Source organism: Giraffa tippelskirchi, chromosome 8 (genome assembly GCF_054371585.1).
Source record: "Giraffa tippelskirchi isolate mGirTip1 chromosome 8, T2T-mGirTip1v1.2.pri, whole genome shotgun sequence".
NCBI classification, from domain to species: Eukaryota; Metazoa; Chordata; class Mammalia; order Artiodactyla; family Giraffidae; genus Giraffa; species Giraffa tippelskirchi.
In genome coordinates this window covers 144,002,990-144,017,333 of record NC_137282.1, presented here as the reverse complement: position 1 = coordinate 144,017,333, position 14,344 = coordinate 144,002,990, and the positions used below count along the sequence as shown (strand labels likewise).

Sequence of the window (14,344 nt, the reverse complement as noted above, 5' to 3'; positions counted from 1 at the left end):
GTAATTAATATACAACTCATTCATTTTTAAAAATTAATACTTCAGGATATTCACATACTATTTTCACAATATATAAGAAGCTAAGTTAAAAAACTTAGATACCCCATACACATTTAAACATTTAGCATCCAGCTATAAAAATTCATGCCTAATATGTTAAATTATTTTATCTGTAATGTTTTTTAAATTTTTCTCTCATTTTGTTACAATGAAGTTTAACAGTACAGAAAAGTTACATGACCTTTGTGGATCTATTTTATCTTTAAATGTTGGAAACACCTTACTACTGTGCTATTGTCATAGTATAGTAATGAAGCATTCATCAATACCTCACACCAGTGCTTCTCAAACTTTAGCATACATCAAAATCACCTCCAGGGTTTTTAACATAGATTATTAACTCTGGACCCACATTCCCAGAGTTCCTGACTCATGGGTCTGTGGTGAGGCCTTAGAATTTGTATTCTTAGCAAGATCCCAGAAGATACTGATGCTGCTGGTCCAAAGACCACACTTTGAGAACCACCGTCTCACAATGAAATCTGTTTCTAAAGTGTTATAGCCTAGATATAGATTTGAATCTTCAGCATCTCGCTTACAATTTTTTATTTCACAGGATATAGGTAGGTTTCCTCACCCAATCTACTGAGTAGGATTTTCCTTCTTGGACCAGGCTGAGATTTATATGCATACTGACTGTGGATAATTCCAAGCCTAGAGCCTGAGATTGAAAGCAGCCTGCAGGGTGGCTTTCTCACAGTTGTTCCTCAGATTACAGTTTGGCTTTGTACTTTGTTGTGTTGTTGCTATTTAGTCGCTAAGTCATGTCTAACTCTTTTTCAGTCCCACAGACTGTAGCCCTCCGGGCTCCTCTGCCCGTGGGATTTCCCAGTAGTGGGTTGCTATTTCCTTTTCCTTTGTACTACAGGAAATATCCCAGTGGTTTGCTGTAGTCATCTATGGTTCTTTTTTTTTTTTAAATATCAGTCTTTCCAAAAGGCCTTTGATCTGAATGACTTTTATGCATGGTCCTGCTGGGGTAAAAGCCAATACAGCTGCTTGTTTTAAACTGGGCCTTGTCAGATTCAAGAGAATCTGAAGGCTTTAATGACATTGATTTGCATAAGATATCTTCTTTCCAACATTCAAGGCCTCTAAAATACTTGCACAACAAAGTAAAAAAATATGTATATACATTTTCTTTTAACACGGCAAGTTGACCGTATATATTCATAAAGAAAAGTACCTGGGGGCCACAGTAACTTCACAGGTTTGGGGATGTAGCTCAGTGGTAGAGCGCTTGCTTTGCATGCATGAGGCCCCGGGTTCGATCCCCGGCATCTCCAGTCTCTTACTGAGTATCCTCTCAGTGGTATTTTTACAGGCTGGATAAAAACAGACAAAGTCGTTCTTCGCACTTTGGATATTTCTGAGCGATTTAAAGTTTAAGCAATGCTCTGCTGAAAAACATTTAACTTGCTTTGATTGCCAAGGTCCCATCGAACTCATCCTATAACCCTCTTTTGGAGGAGATGAGAAGTGTGAGGGGTCAGAGAGCAAATCAGCCTGAGACAAAGAATAGATTGGTTTCCACTCCCGTCTTTTTTTCCCAAAAAACTCTTTGACCTTTGTCATAAGAGCTTCTGTCTTACTAGGTCATAAACAAACATTTTATTTCTCATTTCATTTTAGAAGAAATCGTAAAAGTACACTACTGGTATCAGTTCAGTTCAGTTGCTCAGTCGTGTCTGACTCTTTTCGACCCTATGGACTGCAGCACGCAAGGCTTCCTTGTTCCTCACCATCTCCTGGAGCTTGCTCAAACTCATGTTCATCGAGTCGGTGATGCCATCCAACCATCTCATCCTCTGTCATCCCCTTTTCCTCCCACCTTCAATCTTTCCCAGCTTCAGGGTCTTTTCAAATGAGTCGGTTCTTCGCATCAGGTGGCCAAAGTATCGGCGTTTCAGCTTCAACATCAGTCCTTCCAATGAATATTCAGGGTTGATTTCCTTTAGGATTGACTGGTTGGATCTCCTTGCAGTCCAAGGGACTCTCAAGAGTCTCCTCCAACACCACAGTTCAAAAGCATCAATTCTTCGGTGCTCAGCTTTCTTTATAGTCCAACTCTCACATCCATACATGACTATTGGAAAAACCATAGCTTTGACTAGATGGACCTTTGTTGGCAAAGTAATGTCCCTGCTTTTTAATATGCTGTCTAGGTTGGTCATAACTTTTCTGCCAAGGAGCAAGCATCTTTTAATTTCATGGCTGCAGTCACCATCTGCAGTGATTTTGGAGCCTCTCCAAAATAAAGTCTGTCATTGTTTCCACTGTTTCCCCATCTATTTGCCATGAAGTGATGGGACCAGATGTCATGATCTTAGTTTTCTGAATGTTGAGTTTTAAGCCAATTTTTTCACTCTCTTCTTTCATTTTCATCAACAGGCTCTTTAGTTCTTCTTCTATGAATGAAGCAGGGCAAAGGCTAATAGAGTTTTGCCAAAAGAATGCACTGGTCATAGCTAACAGTCTCTTCCAGCAACACAAGAGAAGACTCTACACATGGACATCACCAGATGGTCAATACCAAAATCAGATTGATTATATTCTTTGCAACCAAAGATGGAGAAGCTCTATACAGTCAGCAAAAACAAGACCAGCAGCTGACTGTGGCTCAGATCATGAACTCCTTATTGCCAAATTTAGATTTAAACTGAAGAAAATAGGGAAAACCACTAGACCACTCCGGTAAGATCTACATCAAATCCCTTACGATTATACAGTGGAAGTGAGAAATATATTCAAGGGATTAGATCTGATAGAGTTCCTGAAGAACTCTGAACAGAGGTTTGTGACATTGTACAGGAGTCAGGGATCAAGACCATCCCCAAGAAAAAGAAATGCAGAAAGGCAAAATGGTTGTCTGAGAAGGCCTTACAAATACATGTGAAAAGAAGAGAAGCAAAAGGCAAAGGAGAAAAGGAAAGATATACCCATTTGAATGTAGAGTTCCAAAGAATAGCAAGGAGAAATAAGAAAGCCTTCCTCTGATCAATGCAAAGAAATAAAGGAAAACAATAGAATGAGAAAGAGTAGAGATCTCTTCAAGAAAATGAGAGATACCAAGGGAACATTTCATGCAAAGATGAGCACAATAAAGTACAGAAATGGTATGGACCTAACAGAAGCAGAAGATATTAAGAAGAGGTGGCAAGAATACACAGAAGAACTGTACAAAAAAGATCTTCATGACCCAGATAATCATGATGGTATGATCACTGACCTAGAGCCAGACATCCTGGAAGGCGAAGTCAAGTGGGCCTTAGGAAGGGTCACTACGAACAAACTAGTGGAGGTGACAGAATTCCAGTTGAACTATATTTCAAATCCTAAAAGATGATACTGTGAAAGTGCTGCACTCAATAGGCCAGCAAATTTGGGAAACTCAGCAGTGGCCACAGGACTGGAAAAGGTCAGTTTTCATTCCAATCCCAAAGAAAGGCAATGCCAAAGAATGCTCAAACTACCGCACAATTGTACTCATCTCACATGCTAGCAAAGTAATGCTCAAAATTCTCCAAGCTAGGCTTCAACAGTATGTGAACCATGAACTTCCAGATGTTCAAGCTGGATTTAGAAAAGGCAGAGGAACCAGAGATCAAATTGCCAACATCTGTTGGATCATAGAAAAACCAAGAGAGTTGCAGAAAAACATCTATTTCTGCTTTATTGACTATGCCAAAGCCTTTGACTGTGTGGATCACAACAAACTGGAAAATTCTTCAAGAGATGCCAATACCAGACCATCTGACCTGCCTCCTGAGAAATCTGTATGCAGGTCAGGAAGCAACAGTTAGAACTGGACCTGGGACAACAGACTGGTTCCAAATCAGGAAAGAAGTAGATCAAGGCTGTATATTGTCACCCTGCTTATTTAACTTCAATGCAAAATACATCATGAGAAAATCTGGGCTGGATGAAGCACAAGCTGGAATCAAGATTGCTGGGAGAAATATCAGTAATCTCAGATATGCAGATGACACCACCCTTATGGCAGAAAGCGAACAAGAACTAAAGAACACCTGAGTAGTAGATCCATATGATAGACCATTAGTAGAGAGCCTGAGAGTCATTGGGAATGCAGGTGCAATGAGAACAGGTTGTGGAAATAAAAAGTTCCAATCAGTGAAGTTGATCTATGATTAAAGACGGTATCAGACTAAAAATTCTAATTTACTGTTAAAACTAAGAATTCAAGTTTGAGATGAAAAACCAGCAGGCCCTGCTGGGATTCGAACCCAGGATCTCCTGTTTACGAGACAGGCGCTTTAGCCAACTAAGCCACAGAGCCAGCTGTTCGGTAGTGCAGGCTTCCTTTCTGATCAAATTCTACTCAATTAGGTGAAAAGCTGAGTTAATTACAGTTACTACTCACTCCGTGGATAGAAGGGACTGGCGGCTACCGTCCATGAAGTTGCGAAGAGTCGGACACGACTGAGAACACACCCACATTGCTCACTCTCTTCTCGAATAAATCGACCTTATTGAACAGACAGACCCGCGATGAAGACTCCTGGAACTTAAGCAACAAAACACTTACTCTCGCACCGTAACGGAGAAAATGTACTGAGAACAACCATGGAATGCGAAAGAGTGGATACGAGCTGAGTGTTCATTGTGCAGGAAGGGGCTTCTGTAAGTGAGGCCAGAGACGCTCTTGTATTTCACCGGATTGTAGTAATTTATAATCCTCAAGTGAGTGGATATTCTAAAAGTAGAGTGAAAGGCTCTTCTAGCAAAATAGGTCAGTTAGAACTTCAGTCCAATTGATGACATTCCTGGTTGTTAGGAGATGGCACACTTGTGCACTGAAAAACAAACAACTCAGAACTTCAAACACATTCAGACTCTGCTAACAGCTGTCAGCTTGTGCTCGCTCTGCTTGAGGAAGCAGGACACCGTCAGCATGGAGGTAGTTAAGTCAGAGTTCATTTAATGGTTTTCTGATTCAAATCCCAGGAGTCTTTGCCAGCCGGAGGCTGGGGAATGGCCTCTGTTCCTGAAGCTCCTAGAAGGTGCACAGACGGAAACTACTACTGGCTTGGCTTTGGGAGGCATCAGACTCTTTCTTCTCTATATTGCCTTCTTCAAACAGATGTTCTTTAGGATTAGTATTTTCCACAGGGTCCCTCAACTTGTAGAAGCTAAACAAACATTAACTGATTGTACAGTCACGAAACTAAGAATCCATTCTTAAACTGTTAACTCTTGCATCCTGATTTTTCTGCCTTTAACTGGAGTGAGACCAGTGCTGAAAGGGAGTGAGCTCAACTTAGCAGATGCCACTGTGCATTTACTCAGCTTCCAATGCCTGATTAAAATACAAAAAGGAAGGACCGCAAAATTCTTTATTTAACCAAGCAAAGGCTGAAAGGAGCTCTGAGTGATAAGACCTTTGAACCCCAAAGTCTTTTTAATTGCTTTTTTGAGTCAAATGTTCTGGTATTGCCATTTTGTATCCTACTCAGAATGTTTCTGGTGGCTCAGATGGTAAAGCATCTGCCGCAATGCCGGTAGTGCCTGATTCGAGCCCTGGTTCAGGAAGATTCCTTGGAGAAGGAAATAGCAACACACTCTAGTACTCTTACCTGGAAAATTCCATGGATGGAGGAGTCCCAGCGACTTCACTTTCAGAATGTTTTTATAGTGAATATAAACTTTTCTTGCTAACCGGGATAGTCACTTTTAATCTAATCTATACTAACAAACCTCCATGATTAGGACTGCACTTCTACTCTATTTATAGTTACTTTTATATTTTCTGAGTTTGGGAAACAACACCCTCACAATAATACTGGGCTAGGAATCATGGTGTTTCTGAATTCTAGTTAGCTGAATTATTTACCATCAGGACTGGATAAATTTCAGTCACAGAAGTACAGTTGGGAGGATAGCATTTAAAGTGAAGTATGTTCAACAAGAGTGATATTACTTTGTACCTACTATGTGTCAGGTGTTGAAATCAGTTCAGTTCAGTCGCTCAGTTGTGTCTAACTTACCCCATGTACTTCCCTGTCCATCACCAACTCCAAGAGCTTGCTCAAACCCAAGTCCATCAAAATCAGTCCTATGGATACAACTAGGTATAAGATGGCCACAGATGATAGAAAATGAAACAAGAACTTTTAATGAATGTCAAATATCATAATAAAAGAAATACAAAATGACAGATGAGCAGCTAAAAAGGAGGTGTCAAACAGACCAGAAATATAATACAAGGGGAAAAAAATAAAGACAATGACTTGGAATAGTGATTTAAAATTTCCTCACCTTGTGGAAAAATCATTCCAAATAACTTAGAATTTATCCTAAAAGAAAAATTGGGGGGAAGAAATAGGACACTTTGAAGATTAAGCACAGGGAGTTCTATGTGAGCAAATTAGCTTTTCCCAGTATATTTTTTTTCTGTCTCTTCAAGTTTTTTTTTAATTTTTAACTTTTATTGGTGAATAACTTATTTAGAATACCAATAAATACAAATCCCGCATTTTTATGCATCTAGCACATTTGTTACTTTGTTCATTAGAACAAAAAGTTAATCCTTTTGTTGCCACTTGTAGCAACTGTGAAATAGCTATTCCAGTCCCCTTATCTAACCTTCCTCTCCTTTGATCAGCTCATACTATAGGAATTCAAAACATGATCATCTGATCACCTTCCCTGAATATTTAAACTCTCCCAGATCTTCCACATTTTCCTGAGGTCCTGTGGTGCAGATTATGTCTTTGTGAGGAGAAGAGCTCTAGTTGGTTTCATTCCCTTGATCTAGTGTGCTCTCTCTTTGGATCTGAAGGGCCAATATAGACAAGAAAGAAGAGAGACTAGCTTTCTTTTCTACTTACATACCAGGACATATTTTGTTTCAATTACTGAGAGGTCATTAGTCACAATTGAGGATTAAACTATGCAAGGATTGCCCTCCACTACAATGTAGGTCTACTGGATCTCATTTGTCCGAGAAATGAAATGAATAAAGTGTGTTCTTCATTAAATGACCCTGGGTTCACATCTAGTTTTCTTTAGCCATAAGTCTGCAGAAATTACTAAATGGAGTCCAACTCAGGGTAGGCTCAAAGGAATTTCATTGCTGGTAAATAAAAGGAGTGTTTTTAGTCTTTTCCTTCAATGCTAATGTATAAAGATCCACAAATAGAAGATTTTCCCCAGCCCTCTGCTCTGCGTGTTCTTAGAAAATAGCTCCTTTTTTCTATCTTTGCTCCTCTTAATATTATTTGGGAGAAAAGAAACCCTACAGAATATGAGATCTAGTTTTAACTTTCTAAAATAGTCTTCACTTGTAATATTGTTGAAACCAATATTACTTTTCTCTTAGGGAACAAGAGTCATATGATAAATTAAAACAAGCCTTGCCTTATGAAGTCTTAGCTCCAAGTTGTCAACATCAACTCCCCTTTCTTGAGGTAATTTTATTTCAGAAAATGTAGTGCCTTTCCTTGCTTTAGGTCTAGGTCAGAGCCATTTCATTATCACTGATAGATATCCCCAAATTTAAATTTTAGGGAGGAAAGCTTAGAGTATATTTGTTCTGGATAGCCTTAAATTATTAAGTGATCCACTTTCTTCCCAGTGATGAACTTTGCAAACACAGGGATCTCAGGAAATAGCAGTTCTCATTTTATAGTCCTTGAACAACTGTGGTAGAATAAAAAAAGAGAGAGAGAAGTGTTTTTCTCTATTTAGCAGAATGCTATGTGAAACTAAGTTATATCCCCATCCATTACCCCATCTGCCCTTGACTTGGCCAATCTGGGGACTACTCATGTATCTATGACCACCTCAGTCACCAGTGGTGTCTCTAAGATAAAGTTAGACTGAGAAAGGGATAAGCCTGCAAGTCTACCTCTCTTATGTCTCCTCCTACCTTTGTGGATATTTGGAAATAATTTAAATAGAGATTTTCTAGACCAGTAGTTCTCAGCTGTAACTGCATATTCAAATCACCTAGAGATCTTTTTAAAATGTCCATTCCACCCTCCAGACAAATTAAACTAGAACCTCTCAGTGTGGAATCCAGGCATCAGACAATTTTAGAGCTCTCAAGGTGATTCCAATGTGCAGCCAAGTTAGAGAATCACTGCTTCAGCTTTAAAGAAATTTATGAGCTCGGGGAAACTGTACTGATTTTTATCTTTCCTTATCCCTTCCATCACCCAGTGCACACTTTACCTACCAGATAAAATAATTTAGTCAGGACACTCTTCTTAAACTGCACCTAAACCTTTTTTATTGGTTAAATTAAGGAGGGTCTTTTCATGTGGTTTGGAATAGAGAAATCTTAAAAAAAAAAACAAAAAAACCTTTGATGGAGTAGGTCATAGTCTGGTGACCTGAAGTGACAACAAAAGCAGGTAGTCATTACAACTCAAAACTGATTTCTAGGCAGAACTGTTGATATCTCACAACTGCTAGCCTTGTTTGTGGGTATATGGCACACTGAAAATGGGAGGAACAAGGAAGGAAATAATTTGTGAACTATTTCCTTATTGATGGCTTAGCTGGTAAATGCTATGGCTACTATTTTAAGTTTGTCCAAAGTGTTCTGATATCTTTAGAGCTGTGTTGGAGCTAAACTATTGTAGGCCTGTAATAAATATTGACAAGAGCAATCATTCAGTAAATAACAGCAGAGAATGATTTAGCTAATAGAGTACAAACTTCAGTGCACCACACTTTCAAAGGCCCGTTTTAAGACCCATTCTTTAATCTTGTGGTTTTTTTCTTAGTCAGGGAGCACAAGCACTAGATTCACCCATGAACGACAGACCAAATCATTAGAGACCGACAGAAAGGGTGGTTGCCCTTATTATCTTTTTAACACTGCACCCTTGTACCTCTAAGAATTTGGAGCCCTTGACCACACCCTCCAAGGGCCACATAGAGCTGCCCAGAGGCCTCACTGAAAAATAAACAGAAGTACAGAAAACAGTTTTCTAAATTTCCTTCACTTGCTCATGTGACAGGGTGTCACAGATTGGAACTTGAGACAAAAGCACTGAGATACAAGAAATGCTGCATTCCAAAGGGGACTAGCCCTTCATCAAAACAAAGGAGCTGGCCAAGGAAAGTCCTTACCCACATGAATGGTATAAAAGGGCTGGGTTTAGGAAAATAAGTTGGTTTTTTTTAAGAGCGTTAAAGTCAGTACCTTTAGAATCAGTGAGGCAAATTTAGAGATTACAAAAGAAATCAGTATAGAAGGAATTAAATCCACACTGGTGTGAATGCCGCGAGCTCACTGGCAAAACGCACTGAGGGGAAAACATGTCTGTATCAAAACGTTTGACTTTCACTCCTTTGTGTTCGATTTCTGAGAGAATTGTCACGTTTTGAGAAATGAAATGTATCCAATGCTTTCACAGCCTGGGAAGAGTGTATTTTCTTTCTAGAGAGCTTCCGGTGAAATCCATCTTTCTTTTTTTTTTTTTCATCTTTCTTATTGAGCCTCTAAGTACGAAACCTGAGACTGGAGCTCAGCCTACCATCCCATCCCCCACCCGAAACCCCAGCAGCAAAACTAAGTGAAAATCCTAAATCTTCCAATTTAGAGTTTAAATGGATAACTGTCAACCCCCGCCCCCCTGCCCTCCGCCATGGAATAACGACCAACGTCACTTTTGATTTCACTTTGTGGAAAACATCTCTAATCCCTGCTGAGGATGGAAAGGAATACAATTTTAAAACGAAAGATTTCTAGCATAACCCGAGCAAAGTATAAGTACCTGGCGGCAAGAAGGATTAATCTTTAGATTCTACAGGAATGGACTGTGATCATTCCATTGGGAGGGGAGAGGTGTATTTCCGGAGCTGAAAAGAAACAAAAGGTTGGAGATGCTGGGGATCGAACCCGGGACCTCATGCATGCTAAGCATGCGCTCTACCACTGAGCTACATCCCCACTCCGAACGAGTGGGCTTTTCTAAACCACCTTCATGAAATAAAACAAATTTACATTTTAAACTATTTTGCTATTTTCCGAAAGATACAATTCCCACCCTTGATTTTATAGTACTGTATTACCAAGGAATTCCGATTAACCTGTATCTTGCAGACATTCAGAGACTGACGAAGATACAATGAGCTCGGAAATCTGAGTAGGCAACAGCCTCCCAGACCTTTCTTTTCAGAGCCCTTTTCTCTTTTGTTAAAAGATGTGTGAAACAAAGGAAAATCCCTTACAGGAAAGATAAAAAATACTTTGCCAATGACTGTCTTTAGTTATGAAACCTACCAAACTGTCTTAAATTCTGCATCCTATTCCTGGACTCCAGAAACCGCTATGCAACTATTCTTAGAAAACAAGGAGCCAATGAAAGCATTTCTGTTAGAAAAGTAAATTCCTTCCACTCTTAGCAACTGAGAGGACTGAAGGGTGAAGATGTTGGCTTGCTTCTTGCGGTCTTCTGGTCCTCATTTAATCCAAAGAATACATATCAAATCCAGGGAACACAAATCCTCGGATCTTGCTCTGATTCTTCGGAAAGAAAAGCCAGAAAGTAAGAGATTTGTCACTTCTAACATTGAGACAAACCCTCTGCTTCCATGGTGCTTATCTTCTGCAGAGTGAGTGGTTCTTTAGAATTCAGACCACTCTCTCAACAAGAGGTGCAAATCAAAGTTTTCTCCCGGCCTAGTTCCCAAATATGAAAACCTGTGAGCCAATCTGGAAGAATGAATAATAATGTCAAATAGAAACAAAAGGAAGACTGAGGATACAGCATGCTTCCAGGTGTGGAAGTGTATGTAGTTCAGAATGGTTGAAACTGAAAGGAGCAAGGCAGAGAAATCAGCTTGACAAGATATAACCAGCATTTCTCATCCTTTCACCTTGCTAAGAGAACCTAAATTTTATTCATATAGTAAGAATTGGCATAAACCATGAACCATCTGAAATAATTATGGTTTTTCCATTTCCTTTTGCCAGGGATTGTTTATGATAGATCCATGACCCTCTGGTGGATAAGATGCACTGGGCAATCAGCCTAAAATTTTTGGAATTTTTTTCTTCAGGATAAAAAGAGAAACATGTGAGATGAACCACACATCTTAGTTTAGCATTGATATTTTATTTTCAAGAAAAGTTTTCTGTAACAGTCTGGAAGCTTGGGAGAAACAGATAGAAATTACATTGGGGGGGTAAATAATGATTATTCCTTTATGAGAAATGTAAAAAAAGGCTTTGTGGAAATATTAGTTTTCTATTGCTGAATAGCGCTCCAAAATTCACAGCATTTAAAAAATTGATGCTTATTATCTCAGATTCTGTGGGTCAGAAACTCCAGTGTGTCTTGGCTGGGTAATTCTGGCCCCAAGAGTCTCCTGAAGTTGAACTCCAGGTATGAACAGTGCATGCAGGGCTCTGGAGCATGAACTGTGTCTGGGGGATCTGCTTCCAAGATGGCTGATTCACACGTGGGTAGGAAGCCTCAATTACCCCTCATATATCTTGGTGACTGAGTCAAGGAGGAGAAGATTGCACAAGGGTGTGATTACCAGGAGGTAAGGATCCTGTGGGGGAGGGCCTTCTTGAAGGTTAGCTAAGACTGTGTTATCCTTAATTGTGTATCAGTACTTATTACAATACTTGATGTAAGTAAATTTGTGAACTATTTTTTAAAAAGTAAATGTGTGGATGGATAGAGAGATAGATGCTTGCATCTCTGAAGGAATAAACAGGAGGATACTTTCAGTGGCTACTTAGATTTAGAAGTGAGAAATTGTGAAATTTGGCTTCAATCCTTTTAATTTCATTAGAAGAAATGGAAACTGTATAAAAATGTATAAATTGTCAAAACTAACATTAAAAAGTTATAGAAAATCGAATTCAATATACAGCCATTTAAAAAACTGAATTTAAACAAAATTTCCAATCACAGACAAATTTACTGGCATGTTCTATGAAATCATAAAGGAAACAACCTTTGTGTTGTATAAAATATTCCCCCACACACAAAAAACAGGAAAACTATAAATTATTTAAATTGGCATAATATCTATATCAACACCCAGTGGAGAAAATATAAGAAGGGAAAGTTATAGGACCATTTAACTAATAAGCACAAGGCAAAAATGTATTATAAACAAGCAAACAGACTTCCAGACTTCCAGTCTCTGGTTCCATACATAAGGTGCTTGAAAGTCACCACTTCATTCTGTCAAGAAGGAAAAAGCTGAACAGAGTGAAAAATCAACACCTCTTCTAAAATTTATAAGAAAGGTGAGGACACAGGGCAACTGGCTGCCACCCAAGATTGGAGAGATATACAGATGAATAAAGGGAATCATGACTTACCTGAGCAGTGACTCACAAGTGGAAACCACAGGAAGAACCAATACCTGAACTGTAATTGATGATATGCTTGAGGACCCAGGTAGGCAAGTCTGATCACTAAAAACTCCAGGGACACTGAGTCATGGCCTGGGCCGGGTAGGGGTGGGGTCTCCACACTTTTATGTGGTTTACCCCTAGGACTTTGACCAGATTCTCACATTAACCATCTAAAAAGCGGGTGATGGGGCGGGGTTGGTGGGGTGGGGGTGGTGGGGTGGGGCGTAATTCCTTCATGCTTCCAGCAGAGGGGGAAGAGGAACCACATTGAAATATACCAGAGTGCTAATGTTCTTAAGGCCCGATTTCTAAAGAACCCATTTAACCAGACCTTAACCTACTAGGGTTTTGTCAGAGCCTAATTTACCTAGAAGAAGGGAAAGACTCAATTCCATCTGTCTCTAGACTTTCACATGACAGAAGCAAAAACCCACTCCAGCATCCTGTAGCTATCCTGTCCCACCTAAGAGTGGGAGGAGACAACTGAGAAACAATTGTGAAGTTCACCAGCCAGAGACAAAAGGTCAATAAAAGACTGAGACCTAATCATACGACTATAGAAAGCTTCTCCCCCAACACCTCACCACCGCATTACTAAATTCCTATTTATCCTTTTATCAAGTACACCACGTTGGGCTATCCAGAAAAAATTACAAAGCATATCAGAAGGCAAATAATAATTTGAAGAGACAGAGTAATAACAGAACCAGACATGGTAGGAATTCAAAACAACTATGATTAAAATGATAACGGATCTAATGAATAAAGTAGATAGTATGCAAGAACAGATAGGCAATGTAAGCAGCAAGGAAGACATTGAGTGCATGGTTCAAGAAGCAGAGAAGTACAAAGCTGAAGATGAGAAGCAGCGGGATAAGGTGTCTTCAAAGAATTCGCTTGAATCCTATGCCTTCAACATGAAAGCTACTGCTGAGGATGAGAAACTTCAGGGCAAGATTAATGATGAAGACAAACAGAAGATTCTTGACAAGTGTAATGAAATAATCAACTGGCTGGATTAGAACCAGACTGCAGAGAAGGAAGAATTTGAACATCAGCAGAAGGAGTTGGAAAAAGTCTGCAACCCCATCATTACCAAGCTGTACCAGAGCGCAGGAGGCATGCCCCGGGGGAATGCCAGGAGGAATGCCTGGAGGCTTCCCTGGTGGTAGAGCTCCTCCATTGGGTGGTGCCTCCTCTGGGCCCACCATTGAAGAGGTTGATTAAGCCAGCCTAGCATAGATTCAGCATTGTTCCACACAAAACATGGAAGGACCCAAATTTGTAGCAAATCCCGTGGCAGTTATGAAGTTGAGCTGCTATAGTAAATAACTGGGCATTCTTGATACTTGAACATGGAATGTGTGTGTACATGGAAAAACATTGCACTTTACAAGCACTGTATTGTAAGTGGAAAAACGCAATGTCTTAAATAAAACTGTATTTAAAATTGGAAAAAAAAAAAGAAAGATGAAAATCCTAAAAAAAAAAAGAAAAAAAGAAATACTCAAGATTAAAATACATAGTAACAGAAAGGAAGAATGCCTTTGATGAGCTCATTAGTACAATAGACATAACTAAGGAAAGACTCTGAACTTGAGGATATATATATCAGTAGAAACCTCCAAAACTGAAAAACAGAACAAAGCCTAGGGGTGGGGAAGAGAGAGGACAGAATATCCAAGGTCTCTAGGACTTGTTCAAAAAAATATAACATGTGTAATGGGAATACCACAAGGAAAAGAAAGAAAGAAATAGAATATTTGAAACAATGACGGAGAATTTCCCCCAAATTAATGTCAGACAGTAAACCACAGATCTGGGAAGTTCAGAGAGCACCAGAAAGATAAATGAAAAAAGAAACAACAACAACAACAAAATCTACATATAAGCATATAATTCTCAAACTACGTAAGATCAAATACAAAGAAA

General features: G+C 39.3%; 3 non-coding genes and 1 pseudogene across 3 annotated transcripts; 2 read left to right on the top strand and 2 right to left on the bottom strand.

Annotated features, from left to right (window-relative positions):
* Positions 1–1,274: 1,274 nt before the first annotated feature.
* TRNAA-UGC (transfer RNA alanine (anticodon UGC)) lies at positions 1,275–1,346 on the top strand. Its single transcript has one exon. It is a non-coding gene; the product is annotated as a tRNA-Ala (tRNA).
* Positions 1,347–4,283: 2,937 nt separating this feature from the next.
* TRNAT-CGU (transfer RNA threonine (anticodon CGU)) lies at positions 4,284–4,357 on the bottom strand. The gene has a single exon. It is a non-coding gene; the product is annotated as a tRNA-Thr (tRNA).
* A 5,553-nt stretch (positions 4,358–9,910) lies between these two features.
* TRNAA-AGC (transfer RNA alanine (anticodon AGC)) lies at positions 9,911–9,982 on the bottom strand. The gene has a single exon. It is a non-coding gene; the product is annotated as a tRNA-Ala (tRNA).
* A 3,254-nt stretch (positions 9,983–13,236) lies between these two features.
* Positions 13,237–13,821, top strand: LOC145518492 (heat shock cognate 71 kDa protein pseudogene; annotated as a pseudogene).
* Positions 13,822–14,344: the final 523 nt, after the last annotated feature.